The sequence below is a fragment of the Bos javanicus genome, chromosome 16 (genome assembly GCF_032452875.1).
Source record: "Bos javanicus breed banteng chromosome 16, ARS-OSU_banteng_1.0, whole genome shotgun sequence".
In the NCBI taxonomy this organism is placed as follows: Eukaryota; Metazoa; Chordata; class Mammalia; order Artiodactyla; family Bovidae; genus Bos; species Bos javanicus.
In genome coordinates this window covers 25,964,686-25,981,637 of record NC_083883.1, presented here as the reverse complement: position 1 = coordinate 25,981,637, position 16,952 = coordinate 25,964,686, and positions in this window count along the sequence as shown.

Sequence of the window (16,952 nt, the reverse complement as noted above, 5' to 3'; positions counted from 1 at the left end):
TTTCTGATTACAGTTTCAATTTCTGTGCTTGTGATGGGTCTGTTAAGATTTTCTATTTCTTCCTGGTCGAGTTTTGGAAAGTTGTACTTTTCTAAGAATTTGTCCATTTCTTCCACGTTGTCCATTTTATTGGCATATAATTGTTGATAGTAGTCTCTTATGATCCTTTGCATTTCTGTGTTGTCTGTTTTGATCTCTCCATTTTCATTTCTAATTTTATTGATGTGATTTTTCTCCCTTTGTTTCTTGATGAGTCTGGCTAACGGTTTGTCAATTTTATTTATCCTTTCAAAGAACCAGCTTTTGGCTTTGTTGATTTTTGCTATGGTCTCTTTTGTTTCTTTTGCATTTATTTCTGCCCTAATTTTTAAGATTTCTTTCCTTCTACTAACCCTGGGGTTCTTCATTTCTTCCTTTTCTAGTTGCTTTAGGTGTAGAGTTAGGTTATTTATTTGACTTTTTTCCTGTTTCTTGAGGTATGCCTGTATTGCTATGAATTTTCCCCTTAGGACTGCTTTTACAGTATCCCACAGGTTTTGGGTTGTTGTGTTTCCATTTTCATTCGTTTCTATGCAAATTTTGATTTATTTTTTGATTTCTTCTGTGATTTGTTGGTTATTCAGCAGCGTGTTGTTCAGCCTCCATATGTTGGAATTTTTAATAGTTTTTCTCCTGTAATTGAGATCTAATCTTACTGAATTGTGGTCAGAAAAGAATGACATTGAAACATGTAAAATATCATGTATGAAATGAGATGCCAGTCCAGGTTCAATGCACGATACTGGATGCTTGGGGCTAGTGCACTGGGACGACCCAGAGGGATGGTATGGGGAGGGAGGAGGGAGGAGGGTTCAGGAGGGGGAACACATGTATACCTGTGGTGGATTCATTTTGATATTTGGCAAAACTAATACAATTATGTAAAGTTCAAAAATAAAATAAAATTTAAAAAAAAAGAAAAGATGCTTGGAAGACTTCAATTTTTTTGAATTTACCAAGGCTAGATTTATGGCCCAGGATGTGATCTATCCTGGAGAAGGTTCCATGTGCGCTTGAGAAAAAGGTGAAATTCATTGTTTTGGGATGAAATGTCCTATAGATATCAATTAGGTCTAACTGGTCCATTGTATCATTTAAAGTTTGTTTCCTTGTTTATTTTCTGTTTAGTTGATCTATCCATAGGTGTGAGTGGGGTATTAAAGTCTCCCACTATTATTGTGTTATTGTTAATTTCTCCTTTCATACTCATTAGCATTTGTCTTACATATTGCAGTGCTCCTATGTTGGGTGCATATATATTTATAATTGTTATATCTTCTTCTTGGATTGATCCTTTGATCATTATGTAGTGACCTTCTTTGTCTCTTTTCACAGCCTTTGTTTTAAAGTGTATTTTATCTGATATGAGTATTGTACTCCTGCTTTCTTTTGGTCCCTATTTGCATGGAAAATCTTTTTCCAGCCCTTCACTTTCAGTCTGTATGTGTCACCTGTTTTGAGGTGGGTTTCTTGTAGACAACTTATGTAGGGGTCTTGTTTTTGTATCCATTCAGCCAGTCTTTGTCTTTTGGTTGGGGCATTCAACCCATTTACATTTAAGGTAGTTATTGATAAGTATGATCCCATTGCCATTTACTTTATTGCTTTGGGTTCGAGTTTATACACCCTTTTGTGTTTCCTATCTAGAGAATATCCTTTAGTATTTGTTGGAGAGCTGGTTTGGTGGTGCTGAATTCTCTCAGCTTTTGCTTGTCTGTAAAGCTATTGATTTCTCCTTCATATTTGAATGAGATCCTTGCTGGGTACAATAATCTGGGCTGTAGGTTATTTTCTTTCATCACTTTAAGTATGTCTTGCCATTCCCTCCTGGCTTGAAGAGTTTCTATTGAAAGATCAGCTGTTATCCTTATGGGAATTCCCTTGTGTGTTATTTGTTATTTTTCCCTTGCTGCTTTTAATATTTGTTCTTTGTGTTTGATCTTTGTTAATTTGATCAATATGTGTCTTGGGGTGTTTTGCCTTGCGTTTATCCTGTTTGGGACTCTCTGGGTTTCTTGGACTTGAGTGATTATTTTCTTCCCCATGTTAGGGAAGTTTTCAACTATTATCTCCTCAAGTATTTTCTCATGGTCTTTCTTTTTGTCTTCTTCTTCTGGGACTCCTATGATTCGAATGTTGTAACGTTTAATATTGTCCTGGAGGTCTCTGAGATTGTCCTCATTTCTTTTAATTCGTTTTTCTTTTTTCCTCTCTGATTGATTTATTTCTACCATTCTATCTTCTAATTCACTAATCCTATCTTCTGCCTCTGTTATTCTACTATTTGTTGCCTCCAGAGTGTTTTTGATCTCATTTATTGCATTATTCATTATATATTGACTCTTTTTTTATTTCTTCTAGGTCCTTGTTAAACCTTTCTTGCATCTTCTCAATCCTTGTCTCCAGGCTATTTATCTGTGATTCCATTTTGATTTCAAGATTTTGGATCAATTTCACTATCATTATTTGGAATTCTTTATCAGGTAGATTCCCTATCTCTTCCTCTTTTGTTTGGTTTGGTGGGCATTTATACTGTTCCTTTACCTGCTGGGTATTCCTCTGTCTCTTCATCTTGTTTATATTGCTGAGTTTGGGGTGTCCTTTCTGTATTCTGGCAGTTTGTGGAGTTCTCTTTACTGTGGAGTTTCCTCGCTCTGTGTGGGTTTGTACAGGTGGATTGTCAAGGTTTCTTGGTTAGGGAAGCTTGTGTTGGTGTTCTGGTGGGTGGAGCTGCATTTCTTCTCTCTCCTTTCGAAGACAATGGGTTGCTTTTCTGGGTGCCTGATGTCCTCTGCCAGCACTCAGAAGTTGTTTTGTGGAATTTACTTGGCGTTTAAATGTTTTTTTAATGAATTTGTGGGGGAGAAAGTGGTCTCCCCATCCTATTCCTCTGCCATCTTAGCTCCTCCCCCTCCATATTTAACATCTTGTAATAAACTATAAGGGAAAAGAATCTGAAAAAGAATAGATTTGATTGTAAAGTTAAAAAATAAAATAAAACTTTAAAAAAAGAATAGATTTGTATATAACTAAAAATCTCTGCTGTACACCTGACAGTAAGACAGCACTGTAAATCAACTATACTTAAATTTAAAAAAAAAAGACCAAAAAATGAAATAAAGACAAAAAATGTAATACATAGGCCATAAATCTATTTGTTTAAAACAACTTAAGTTGTTTCAAGTGGTTTCTTGACTAGATTAATTCAATATCTAGCTCAGTCAAATGGGCACTTTGAACAAAAGAGAATTCCCCAATTGCACAATGATTCTTGGCTTCCTTCCTACCAGCTGTGGGATTGATAACCGTAAATAACTCCCACTGGGGCAGCAGTAAATCAAAGGCTTTCTTTTGGAACACACTCTCCCATCACCACCTCCCCTCCAAACACACGTGACATGCACAGCCAACTCTGCCCACTGGATGGGCAAGCCTCTTAGCAGGATGACTTTCTTGTCTAGGGCCTCCACCTACATCCCTCCTCTTTTGCAGAGCACAGCATCCCACAATCCAAGACTTTTCTGGGTTCACCACAGTCCTTCCATTCCAATCCTGTTTCTTTCATAGCCTTGAGCTCTAAAGAGAGTACCCTCCACTCTGAGTGAGACACTGCTGCCCCAAGTCCCCCTCAGCCTTCCTGGACTGCAATCCGTAGCCCTTCCCCTTCACCCCAGGACCTTCCGACTAATCCACCACCCCCTCACTGCTTCCTCTGCTCCTCTTGCTTATTCCCTCTGCCTCACAACTCTCCTACACTACTGTGTCACCCCATCAGCTTCTACCCAGCTGCAGTCCTGCCCTGCCCCACCCATGCACCTGCACAGGGAGCAGAATGGCGTGGAAACAGTGTGGGCTAGGGAGACTGGGAGGCCTGAATTGAGCCCTAACTCTGCCCCTTTAAAGCTGAGTCACCTTAGGCACATGTTTTGTGTGTAGTATTAGGTGGGTATAAGAAGTGAATGAAGTGTTTCCCAGGAAAGTGAGGGCACAGCATTCAGCACAGAATAGGTTCATTTCCTTTCCATTCCGACATAGTCCAAATCTCCATTTGGTCTCAAAGCATTCTCAAACATTGTCTTTTTAAAAAGTAATTTTTATTGGATTATAGAAGCTTTACAATGTTGTATTAGTTTCTACTGTACAACAAAATGAATCAGCCATAGATATACATATATCCCCTCCCTTTTGGACTTCAGTGCATTAAGTAGAGTTCCCTGTGCTGTATGAATTATTCTCATTCAGTTTAGTTCAGTCACTTAGTCGAGCCCAATTCTTTTCAATCCCATTAATCACAGCATGCCAGGCCTCCCTGTCCATCATCAACTCCCGGAGTTCACCCAAACCCACGTCCATTGAGTTGGTGATACCATCCAACCATCTTATCCTCTGTTATCCCCTTCTCCTCCTTCCCTCAATCTTTCCCTGCATCAGGGCTTTTCAAATGGCTCAGCTCTTCGCATCCTGGTGGCCCAAGTATTGGAGTTTCAGCTTCAACATCAGTCCTTCCAATGAACACCCAGGACTGATCTCGTTTAGGATGGATTAATTATCTATTTTACACCTAGTTTCAATACTGTATATGTGTCAACCCCAATCTACCAATTTCTCTCACTCCCTCTTCCACCTTGTTATCCATGTATTTGTTCTCTACATCTGTGTCTCTATTTCTGCTTTGCAATATCTAGAGTCTTAAATGTCCATCAACAGAGGAATGGATAAAGAAGACATGGTAGTTATACACAATGGAATATTACTCATCCATAAAAAGCAATGAAATTGGCTCATTTGTAAAGATGTGAGTAGATCTCAGTTCAGTTCAGTCACTCAGTCATGTCTGACACTTTGCGACCCCATGAATTGCAGCACGCCAGGTCTCCCTGTCACACCAACTCCCAGAGTTCACCCAAACTCATGTCTATGGAGTCGGTGATGCCATCCAGCCATCTCATCCTCTGTTGTTCCCTTCTCCTCCTTCCCCAGATCCCTCCCAGCATCAGTCTTTTCCAATGAGTCAACTCTTCGCATGAGATGGCCAAAGTATTGGAGTTTCAGCTTTAGCATCAGTCCTTCCAAAGAACACCCAGGACTGATCTCCTTTAAAATGGAGTAGTTGAATCTCCTTGCAGTCCAAGGGACTCTCAAGAGTCTTCTCCAACACCACAGTTCAAAAGCATGAATTCTTCAGCCCTCAGCCTTCTTCACAGTCCAACTCTCACATCCATACATGACCACAGGAAAAACCATAGTCTTGACTAGACGGACCTTTGTTAGCAAAGTAATGTCTCTGCTTTTGAATATGCTATCTAGATTAGTCATAACTTTTCTTCCAAGGAGTAAGTACCTTTTAATTTCATGGCTGCAATCACCATCTGCTGTGATTTTGGAGCCCAAAAAATAAAGTCTGACACCGTTTTCACTGTTTCCAATGGGTAGATCTAGGTGTGGGTAAAGCAAGAGAGTTCCAGAAAAACATCTATTTCTGCTTTATTGACTATGCCAAAGCCTTTGACTGTGTAGATCACAAAAAACTGTGGAAAATTCGGAAAGAGATGGGAATACAAGACCACCTGACCTGCCTCTTGAGAAATCTGTATGCAGGTCAGGAAGCAACAGTTAGAACTGGGCATTGAGCAACAGATTGGCTCCAAATAGGAAAAGAAGTATGTCAAGGCTGTATATTGTCACCCTGCTTATTTAACTTATATGCAGAGTACATCATGAGAAATGCTGGGCTGGAAGAAGCACAGGCTGGAATCAAGATTGCCAGGAAAAATATCAATCACCTCAGATATGCAGATGACACCACCCTTATGGCAGAAAGTGAAGAAGAACTAAAGACCCTCCTGATAAAAGTGAAAGAGGAGAGTGCAAAAGTTGGCTCAAAGCTCAACATTCAGAAAACTAAGATCATGGGATCTAGTCCCATCACTTCATGGCAAATAGATGGGGAACAGTGGAAACAGTGAGAGACTTTATTTTGGGGGCTCCAAAATCACTGCAAATGGTGATTTCAGCCATGAAATTAAAAGGCGCTTACTCCTTGGAAGAAAAGTTATGACTAGTCTAGGCAGCATATTAAAAAGCAGAGACATTACTTAGCCAACAAAGGTCCATGTAGTTAAGGCTGTGGTTTTCCCAGTAGTCGTGTATGGATGTGAGAGTTGGACTATAAAGAAAACTGAGTGCTGAAGAATTGATGCTTTTGAACTGTGGTGCTGGAGAAGCCTCCTGAGAGTCTGTTGGACTACAAGAAGATCCAACCAGTCCATCCTAAAGGAAATCTGTCCTGAATATTCTTTGGAAGGACTGATGCTGAAGCTGAAACTCCAATACTTTGGCTACCTGATGTGAAGAGCTGACTCATTTGAAAAGATTCTGATGCTAGGAAAGATTGAAGGCAGGAGGAGAAGGGGACGACAGAGGATGAGATTGCTGGATGGCATCACTGACTCGATGGATGTGAGTCTGAGTGAACTCTGGGAGTTGGTGATGGACAGGAAGGCTGGCGTGCTGCAGTCCATGGGGTCACAAAGAGTCGGACACGACTGAGCGACTGAACTGAACTGGATAGATTTAAAGAATATCATACAGAGTGAAGTAAGTCAGAAAGAGATAAACAAATATTGTATATTAACACATATATATGGAACCAACATTGTCTTTTTACCTCTGGTTCCATTCATAAGCTTCTAACAACTTCCTGCTGTTATTTTATTCTCCAAACAGTTAGATTTGGGTCATATGTGTAATTTATGTTTTCTTTGTGGAGTTCTATTTCTTTGTCATCCAGTTTATTATATAAACTCCGTAGACACTTGTATTTACTTGTTCAGCATATAAAAATGGTTTATTTATTCAGTTTTTACTCCATGTAAAATACTGTGGGAGACAAAAGGTGACTAAAATATAAACTAACCCTGCCTTCAAGGAGCTGATAGTTTGGAAGTATAGATCAACATGTACACAGTTGTTGGCCTTACTTACAAGGATCAGTCCCAGCAGAGTGTCCTAGGTATTCAGAAGAGGGTGACATCATTTTTTGAGGGAATAATAAGAAAGAGACTTCAGAGATAAGCTAATAGAAGCCTGGATACAGAAGATTAAGTAGGCAGGCATATCAGAACTGTAGTTAGATTTTTTTTTTTTAAGTCACGATCATAATTCAACATGAGACATGTTCAGGGAATAATTAGGGGGCCTTTATGGGCAGAATGCAGGGTCCACCTGTGAAAGCAGTGGGAAATGCATCGGGAAGGATGGTCTCAGGGCAAGGTGCTGAGAGCTTTGAGTGCCAGCAGGAGGAGAATGAGTCATTTTCTGTAGTTGAGTAAAGGGATTATATAATGATAGGATGAGATTTTTCTTTATGACAATCTGCCTTTAAAGGACAAGATTCGATCTGGGGGCTTCCCAGGTAGCTCAGTGGTAAAGAATCTGCTTGCCAATGAAAGAAATGAGGGTCCCGTCCCAGGGTCGGGAATATCCCCTAGAAGAGGAAACGATAACCCACTCCAGTATTTTTGCCTGGAAAATACCATGGACAGAGGAACCTGGCGGGCTACAGTACATGGGGTCACAAAAGAGTCAGACATGACTGAGCAACTGAGTATATATAATATATAATTATATATATATATATAATATATTATATATATAACTCAACTCAATACTTATATATAATTTTATATATATATATATATATATATATAACAGACAGGGTAGGAAAGGAAAGTCCCAAGAGGACTGGAAATTATTTGGAAGACTATGAAAACAGTCTAGGATTGAGGCAACTGGAACTGAACCGAGACACTAGCAGGAAAATGGAAAGGAGGTAAACGGATGGATAATTTCAAACATCAGTGAGAATGAACCAATGGCTGGCAACTGATTCATTTTGTAGAGTGTGTGTTTGCATCATCCATTCAAGGGCACCCATTAACTCCAGCAAAAGTCCCTTCTCTAGGCTGTTATTACTGATGGGGCCTCATCAAGTCATCCCCTTCTGTCTCCACAAATGTAATTACATGCAATGAAAATTGATGTAACATGGTTAGCCCACAGCGTATGGGTTATTCCACTGCCACTAGCATGACATCAGGCTTCTCTGAATTTGATTATGATAGTTTGGAACTCCCCGCAGAGGAATCATGTTAAATGCCCTGTACCCTGACATTGTTCCCTTGAGCCAGTAGCCCAGAGCCTGATGTGTGCAGTCAAAAGAAAGGGTTTGAGCTGATGGGCATGCTTTATTTCATTTCCACATTTCATTTCATGCTGCTGGGCGTGTGTATGTATGTGTGCATGTGTACACAATCTTCCTCAAAGAAAGCTCAGTTGCTTTTCCGAGATGCAGCACAGAGTCTATATCTAGTCTGGGGCTCTCAGGCACTGGTTCCATGGTGACCTGCAGTAGAAAGCAGCCCCTTCTCACCGAGTTCCTTCCTTGAGGCGCAAGATCCTTTGTGGGTTAATACCGGGAAGGAGGCATAGAAAATGGGGCAACAAAGAGAAAAAAGGAAGAGGATAGAATTGAGAAAGTAGCATTGACATATATACACTACCATGTGTGAAATAGATGGCTAGTAGGAAGCTGCTGTATAGCACAGGGAGCCCAGCCTGGTGCTCTGTGATGACCTAGGGGGAGCGAGGGAGGCTTGAGAGGGAGGGGATATGTATATACATATACATAAAATTATGACAGATTCACTTTGTTGTTCAAAGGCATAAACCAACACAACACTGTAAAGCAGTTTTGCTCCAATTAAGAAAAAAAGGAAGTTAAGGGGAGTTGAGCAGGAAGGATGGAAGTAGGGGTGAGGAAGAAAAGAGATACAGCAGAGAAGGGAAAGGGCAGAAAATGCCTGCTTGACCAATAGGAGAGCTGACCCTAACTTTGGAGCTGAAAGAACCTGTTGAGGGATAGAACAACTAAGATGAATGCAGGGGACCCTTTTCTACCACCTCTGCTCACTTGATCTCATTCCTTGGTTTTTATTATTATTTCTCCTCCATGATTGCTCTGTTCCTTTCTTATTCTTCCCTCTTTTACCCTTGCCCTTCTCTGCTCTTCCTCTTTACCCAGATTTGGGGACATTGAGCCAATGAATGTGATCAGAGAGCACAGATATCAACACCCACATCTCAGTTCAGTTCAGTCACTCAGTCGTGTCTGACTCTTTGCGACCCAATGAGTCGCAGCACGCCAGGCCTCCCTGTCCATCACCAACTCCCGGAGTTCACTCAGACTCACGTCCATCGAGTCAGTGATGCCATTCAGCCATCTCATCCTCTGTTATCCCCTTCTCCTCCTGCCCCCAATCCCTCCCAGCATCAGAGTCTTTTCCAATGAGTCAACTCTTCGCATGAGGTGGCCAAAGTACTGGAGTTTCAGCTTCAGCATCATTCCTTCCAAAGAAACCCCAGGGCTGATCTCCTTCAGAATGGACTGGTTGGATCTCCTTGCAGTCCAAGGGACTCTCAAGAGTCTTCTCCAACACCACAGTTCAAAAGCATCAATTCTTCGGCACTCAGCCTTCTTCACAGTCCAACACCCACACCTACTCCACACCAATACATTTTCCTACCCTATGGACCCTAACTAGGTGTCCCTTAATTTAATACAATTTTGACACTAATTACCAGAGTTTGCACCCGATTCCACAGGTTTCAAGGCTCAGTCCCACAATAGTGCCCTCATTTCAGATGGCAATCACGAGTAATGGGTCCCTAGGCTACTTGCACTTCTGTCTGACTTGGCTGCAAGGTCATGATTTCCCATAACCCTCCACCTTGGGTCTGATAATTTCCTGGAATGACTCAAAAAACTCAGGGAAACATTTACACATGTTTCCTGGTTTATTACAAGGGTTATGATAAAGGATGGACTTTCCTGGTGGCTCAGTGGTAAAGAATCTGCCTGCAATGCAGGAGACGTGGGTTCAATCCCTGGGTCAGGAAGATCCCCTGGAGAAAGAGATGGCAACCCACCCCAGTATTCTTACCTGGAAAATCCTATGGACTGAGGAGCCTGGTGAGCTACAGTCCATGGGGTCGCAAAACAGTCAGACATGACTTAGTGATTAAATAGCAGCAACATGACAAAGGATTCAGATGAGCAGCTCCATGAAGAGACACATAGGGTGAGCCCTTGGGGGCCCAAGCACAGGAACTTCTGTTCCCATGGAGTTGGGGTGCACCACCTTCCCAACACACAGTTGTGTTCACCAACCCAGAAGCTCTCTGAATCCCGTACTTTAGAGGTTTTTATGGAGGCTTCACGAGGTATGTATGGTCTATTAATTCATTTCCCATTCCCTCTTCTCTCTAGAGGCTGTGGTGGGGGTGGTAGGTAGAATAGAAAATTCCAAGCTTCTAATCATGACTTGATCTTTCTAGCAATGAGTACCCACCCAGGATCCCACAAAGAGTTGCTTTATTAGAACAAATGATGCTCCTATCACTCAGAAATTCCAAGGGGTTTAGGAGCTCTGTGTCACATGTTCCTAACACCACCATCACTCAGGAAATCACAAAGGTTTTTGGAGCTCTACATTAGGAATGAGAGTCAAGAACCAAATATTAGGACAAAAGATGTAGTCACATGCTCACTCAGGAAATGACAAGGGTTTTAGAAGTTCTGTGTCAGGAACTAGGATGAAGACTAAATATACATATCTTATTACATCTCGGGAAAAGTCCAAGCAATGGAAATGGAAAGAGTAAATTAGAGTAGGAGTTGGCAACTTTTTTCTGCAAAAGGCCAAGTAGTAAAAATTTTAGGCTTTGTGGACCATTTGATGTCTATAATAGTGATTCATCTCTGCCACTGTAGCTTGGAGGCAGCCAGAGACAACACATAAACAAATGGGCATGGCTGTGTCCCAATAAAACTTTATTTATAAATGTAGCCTGCAGATTGTATTTGGCCTAGGGCCATTGTTTGCTGACCCCCTTCAGAACTAAAATTGTAAAAATTTACAGGTTCTGCCCTGTGTATCAGAAAATGGTGGTGCAGTTCTTAGAATTCTTTTCCCAACTAGAATGAGAGATCATGCTATTTTCTCACCTGCAACTTCCCACTTCTGGGCTAAAGAAACACTCCCAATGTCATTATCACAGGTCTTCGAAACAGAGTAAAAAAAGTGGACTGAGAATTGACTTATAAAGAATCGAGCGTTAGTATACTGTATTTATGTTTTTCCTTCTGGCTTACTTCACTCTGTATAATAGGCTCCAGTTTCATCCACCTCATTAGAACTAATTCAAATGTATTCTTTTTAACCTGGTGTACGAGACAGCAAAAGAGACACTGATGTACAGAACAGTCTTATGGACTCTGTGGGAGAGGGAGAGGGTGGGAAGATTTGGGAGAATGACATTGAAACATGTAAAATATCATGTAAGAAACGAGTTGCCAGTCCAGGTTCAATGCAGGATACTGGATGCTTGGGGCTAGTGCACTGGGACGACCCAGAGGGATGGTATGGGGAGGGAGGAGGGAGGAGGGTTCAGGATGGGGAACACATGTATACCTGTGGCGGATTCATTTTGATATTTGGCAAAACTAATACAATTATGTAAAGTTTAAAAGTAAAATAAAAAAAAAAAAAAAAAAAGAATCGAGTGATTAACAAAACAATGGAAACAGCCACAAGGTCTGCCTGCAGAAAAGACTAAACTCAAATGAAAAAGTCTGAGTTTAAGGAGTAGAAAGTTAAAGCAGCCACTTAGTGACTGGGCTTCTTCAAAGCATTTGGAATGAAATGTCCACTGAATCATGGTTTCTGAAAACTACATCTCAGACTGACTCTCCTAAATTCTCACACATTTCGCAGGAAGGTATCTCGTGTGTACCTCCTTGCTAACTAGTCCCAGTTTTCCACTGTATCATTAATCCCAGGCATTAAATCATACCTTTGCTAACCCCAGTCCTGGTCCTGGGGTAGTTCGGTGTTTCTGGCATTTTCAGCACTGAGTGAGGCCAACCCCACCATTGATGGGAGAAAACTTCTGAGACTTATTGCTGTCCCGAGTGTGAAGCCTTGGAGAAGCAAATAGGTGGTGGCTAACAGCACAGGCTCCTGACTCAGAAAGGCCCCGGTTTGGATCAAATGTGTATACATTTAGGGGTGTTCCTTAACCCCTCTGTTCTTTAGGTGCTTCACCTGTAAATTGAGAATTTACAAAGTACCTTCTTCCTGTGATATAAAGATTAAATGAGGTGATATCTGAAGAGAACTTAACACAGCATACATTAAATGCTCAATAAACATGAGTAAAATACATTGAGCTTCCCTGGTGGCTCAGTGGTAAAGAATCCGTCTGCCAATGCAAGAGACGTGGGTTCGATCCCTGATCCAGGAAGATCCCCTGGAGAAGGAAATGGCAGCCCACTCCAGTATTCTTTCCTGGGAAATTACATGGACAGAGGAGTCGGGCAGGCTACTTTGGGACATGCCTGGGTCAGGAAAGTAAATGAGGTTTTCCCTCTTCAGAGATTATGAATGACTCTAAAGAGACATTGCTTAGCTCATTGGGTGAAATAGCAATGTCAGGAAAACACCTAATGGTATCAATCTGTGGCCAGGTGGTCTCCATGCCTTTCCTCATTTAATACTCATCAAAATCCTAAGGGAAAGGCCCTTTTATCTCCATTTCTACTTATGGGAAACCAAGGCTGAGATATGTTGTGGGGCATGCTGCAGTGACATAACTCATCATCACTACCTTGGACCCAAACCCAGGTGTTCACAGAATAAGTTAATTTTTTCCCCTACCTCATTGAGCAACTGTAATTACTTATGTATATGGCTTATGTGTGCTTAGTTGCTCAGTGCTTAGTTGCTTAGTTGTGTCCGATCCTTTGTCCATGGGATTTCCCAGGCAAGGATACTCGAGTGGGTTGCCATTTCCTTCTCCAGGGGATCTTCCCAACACAGGGATCAAACCCCTGTCTCCTGCATTGGCAGGTGGATTCATTACCACTAGTACCATATGGGAAACCCATGGATATGGCTTAGTACCACAGCTTCTTATTGGTATTAAGCCCTCCCTATACACTATAGCAGAGAAGACAATGGCACCCCACTCCAGTACTCTTGCCTAGAAACTCCCATGGACGGAGGAGCCTGGTAGGCTGCAGTCCATGGGGTCGCTAAGAGTCGGACACGACTGAGCGACTTCACTTTCACTTTTCACTTTCCTGCATTGGAGAAGGAAATGGCAACCCACTCCAGTGTTCTTGCCTGGAGAATCCCAGGGACGGGGGAGCCTGGTGGGCTGCCATCTCTGGGATCGCACAGAGTCGGACACGACTAAAGTGACTTAGCAGCAGCAGCAGTATACACTATAGAGTTTTAGATCTTGTAAACATCTCTCATAATATCCAACACAGTGTCTTGTAAATGGTAGGGATTCTTATATTTTTTGAGTAATTGAATCTATTTCCTACCCATTCCTTCTTAGACACAAGATCTTTTCCTAGCTGTGGGTCCCCTAAGTGGACAATGATAAGCTGAGGCATGGAATTCCAGCTTTTGTGAGTCTAGAGGTAGGGTGTGGGGGACCCTGCATGACTGGAACCCCAGGTAGTGAAGATTGGAACCCAGGTCTGGACCTCTGTCTCTGTGTCTCCCCATGGGTAGAGTCCAACTACCCATCATCCTTTGCCCTCCCACCACTCTATTTACTGGGAAAAAGGCTTTCTGGAGTTGCCAGAAATCCTTTTGCTCTAATTTCCTGCCTGACATGAAATGGGTGAATGGTTATCATTAAGGAAAAGTAGAATTTGTAGCCAGGAGTGTCTGATGCACAGTTCTCCTGAGGTTCCCTGGTGAAATTTCTTGACCAGGTCATCAGACAGCATTTAGATGCTCTCTGAACTTTTTTGCACGTTTACCCAGACCTCTGAACTCTTAGCTCTTCTCTCACTGCAACTTACCACAAGGAAAGAAATAGATGAGTGTAGACAGAAGGTATTTTAAAGAATAAATTGGAATTAAATGGTAATGATTTCCCTAGGCAAAGGCTTCTTTTGTAAAACAAACTGCCTTTGGTTGGATGACAAGAAAATCATGCCTTCATTTAACCCACTCTCCCCTCCTCATCCTTCGACTGGTCCCATAGGTTTACCTATAGCTCCCAAATGGCTGGGACAGAACTTGAAGGCTCAAGGATGAATGGACTTTAAAAAATTCCCCTGGAAGCTTACCTGAGGCTGTGGTGATGGCCCCTTCACAGTGAAGGAGATATACTGGGTATTTCCAGAGACTTTAAAGGCAGTGCCTTCAACTCTGAGTTTGTAACTAGGGCTTCTTTTAGTTAGTATTTAAAACTGCAGGGTGCTCTGGGGTTTGCCCTGTATACAGGTGTGTCTACACAGGTGGGGCAAGCACAAAGCCACCTAGAGGTGCCATAGGGGTGGTAAGGTGTCGAGTTCCTGACAGGGCCCACGGTAAGCTGGTTAAGAGTCAACAGTCAGTGATGGAGTTCAAAGCTTCACTTCTGCATCAACACAGACCACTGGGAAAGCTCTCAGGACAGCTACCATTTTAACAAGGGGAAGGTCAGGTTTGGGGGTTTATTTTGTTTTTTAAAGCGATGTTGAGGCTTGGGTTGGGTTGGAGGACAGCAACTGGAAAGGGTACTGGATGGAGTCAAGCGCAAAAGTAGGCAATCCATCTAGGTCTGGGGGAAGTTTTAATTTTCTCAACGTGTTAAACAATGCACAGAAAGCCCATTTCACCACAGTTTGCACTTTGCTGTTTGTTTGTTGATTTGTCAACTTTTGCGGGCACGTGTGTGGACTGGGTTCTGATTTCTAGACCTTGTATAGGAAAGAAAATAGGGCTTCCCAGGTGGCTCAGTGGTAAAGACTATGTTTGCCAATGCAGGAGACATGGGTTCGATCCCTGGGTCAGAAAGATCCCCTGGAGAAGGAAATGGCAACTCCCTCCAGTATACTTGCCTGAAAAACCCCATGAACAGAAGAGCCTGGTGGACCACAGTCCATGGGGTCACAGAGTCGGACACGACAGAGCAACACACAAGCATGCTGTCCTCTCTGTATGAACACAGAGCCTTATACCTACGTCTCAACTAACCCCCACTCCTGAGACCTACAGGAAGCCCCTGCTGATCCTGACTGTGCTAATAAAGTGGGTGCTTGTGCTGGAAGTAATTAAATGCGATTGTCAGATCTCCAAGGGCTGAAACATTATCTCTTGCCAGGGCAAGAGTAATAGCATAGCTCCTTTGTTGGGGACATAATGAAAGAAATGGGAGAGAAGAAAGCCCACTGTCAGCAGCACAGATCACTTGGATGTACCTGGGATTTCATATAAGTGTATTTTGATGGCTCATTATGTTGGGAAGAATGTTTCCTTATCTTCAAGACTATTCAGCAGAACAGAGGAAATAATCCCAGTGTGACATTTATTTATCTTGATGTGGGGCCTTAATAGTCACAATGGGAGCTCTGTGTGGACCTGGGTGTCATGCGCACACCAGTTTCTTTAGTAGTTCTCTGCTTTTACCTGGACAACTTATGTAGGTGGATCTGTAACTGATCAAAATGGTCATCTTGCAGAAAGGCACACGTGAGGACCATCATCCAAGACTGATCCTTTTCAAAGGACTGAGGTTCTGAAAATAACATTTCAATCCCCCAATAAGAGATTTTCCCCACTTCCCATTTGAGATGGGATGGCAGGTAATGGGAAAGTAATTTCCACTGTAAAAGAAGTCTGGGAAACCCTAGGTGGAAGGAAGAAGCTGAGAATGCTTTACTCTAGGCCAGCTCAGAACTATGATATGCTGATGAGCACTGTAATTCTGCAAGAAGGCAAGAGAATGCATTAGAGAGCCTTTCCCAAACTAGGCTCTTCTTAAGGATGAAGCCGTTTGCAGGATTAGTGTTCCATGAGCTGGAACTTTAAGACGTGATGTTTATAGAATAACATTTCCCCCTGCCACTTGGCATTGGGCTGTGGGTCCTTTCCTAAAGGCTGGACTTTTATTTTGGCCACTTTTCTCTAAAAAATAGACTGTTAAGAGTTTCTCTGGTTGTCCAGTGGTTAAGAATCCACCTTGCAAGGCAGGGGACTCAGGTTTGATACCTGATCGGGGAAATAAGATCCCACATGAACAACTAAACCCATGCATCACTACTGAGACCCATGCTGAACGAAAGTTTCCCCCGATACAATGAAGATTCTGTGAGCCACAGCTAGACCTGACACAGCCAGATAAATAAATATTTAAAAGAATGGATTTTAGAACTATTCAGACTCGGTCAGATCAGTTATATTCCTAGGTCTTCAAAATAGTCTCAGTAACCATCCTGGTTAATGGCTGGAGACCAAAGATTATTTGTATTGACCACAGGTCTCACCTGCCTCTTTCTATCATCCCCTCAAGCTCTCAGATGACAAACCTGGCTTCATGGAGTACATGTCAGTGTATCTGGACACTGGGATCTCGGTGATTCCCATCACCACCACTCTCAGGAGATGCTCTTTATTACACTGTGATGCTTTGAGTTAGGAAGGTGACACATTTGAGGAAAATGGTTTCCCCAGGAAACAGCTGGCCCCATTCTTTTTATTATTTTCCAATTTTTTTCTCTTAAATATTTCTACCTCTCCTGACCACTTTAATCCAAATAGCTCTTCTTGTTTCTGCTTGAAGATTTGGCTTCTAGGATACCAGTTGTAAAGTCTGAATGGGTTTTGCACCTCAACCCTTATCATCATGGTTGAGAGCTGCCAAAGTCTACATATGGTTTCATTTGGATGATCCATGTATATCTGGCTTTTAGAATACCTGGCCAATACTACCTATGGGGAGTTGTGGGGAGCATGAGGGATGATTAGGGTGCAGTGGCTCCACCCTGGGTCTTTGTTCCTGCACTTCAA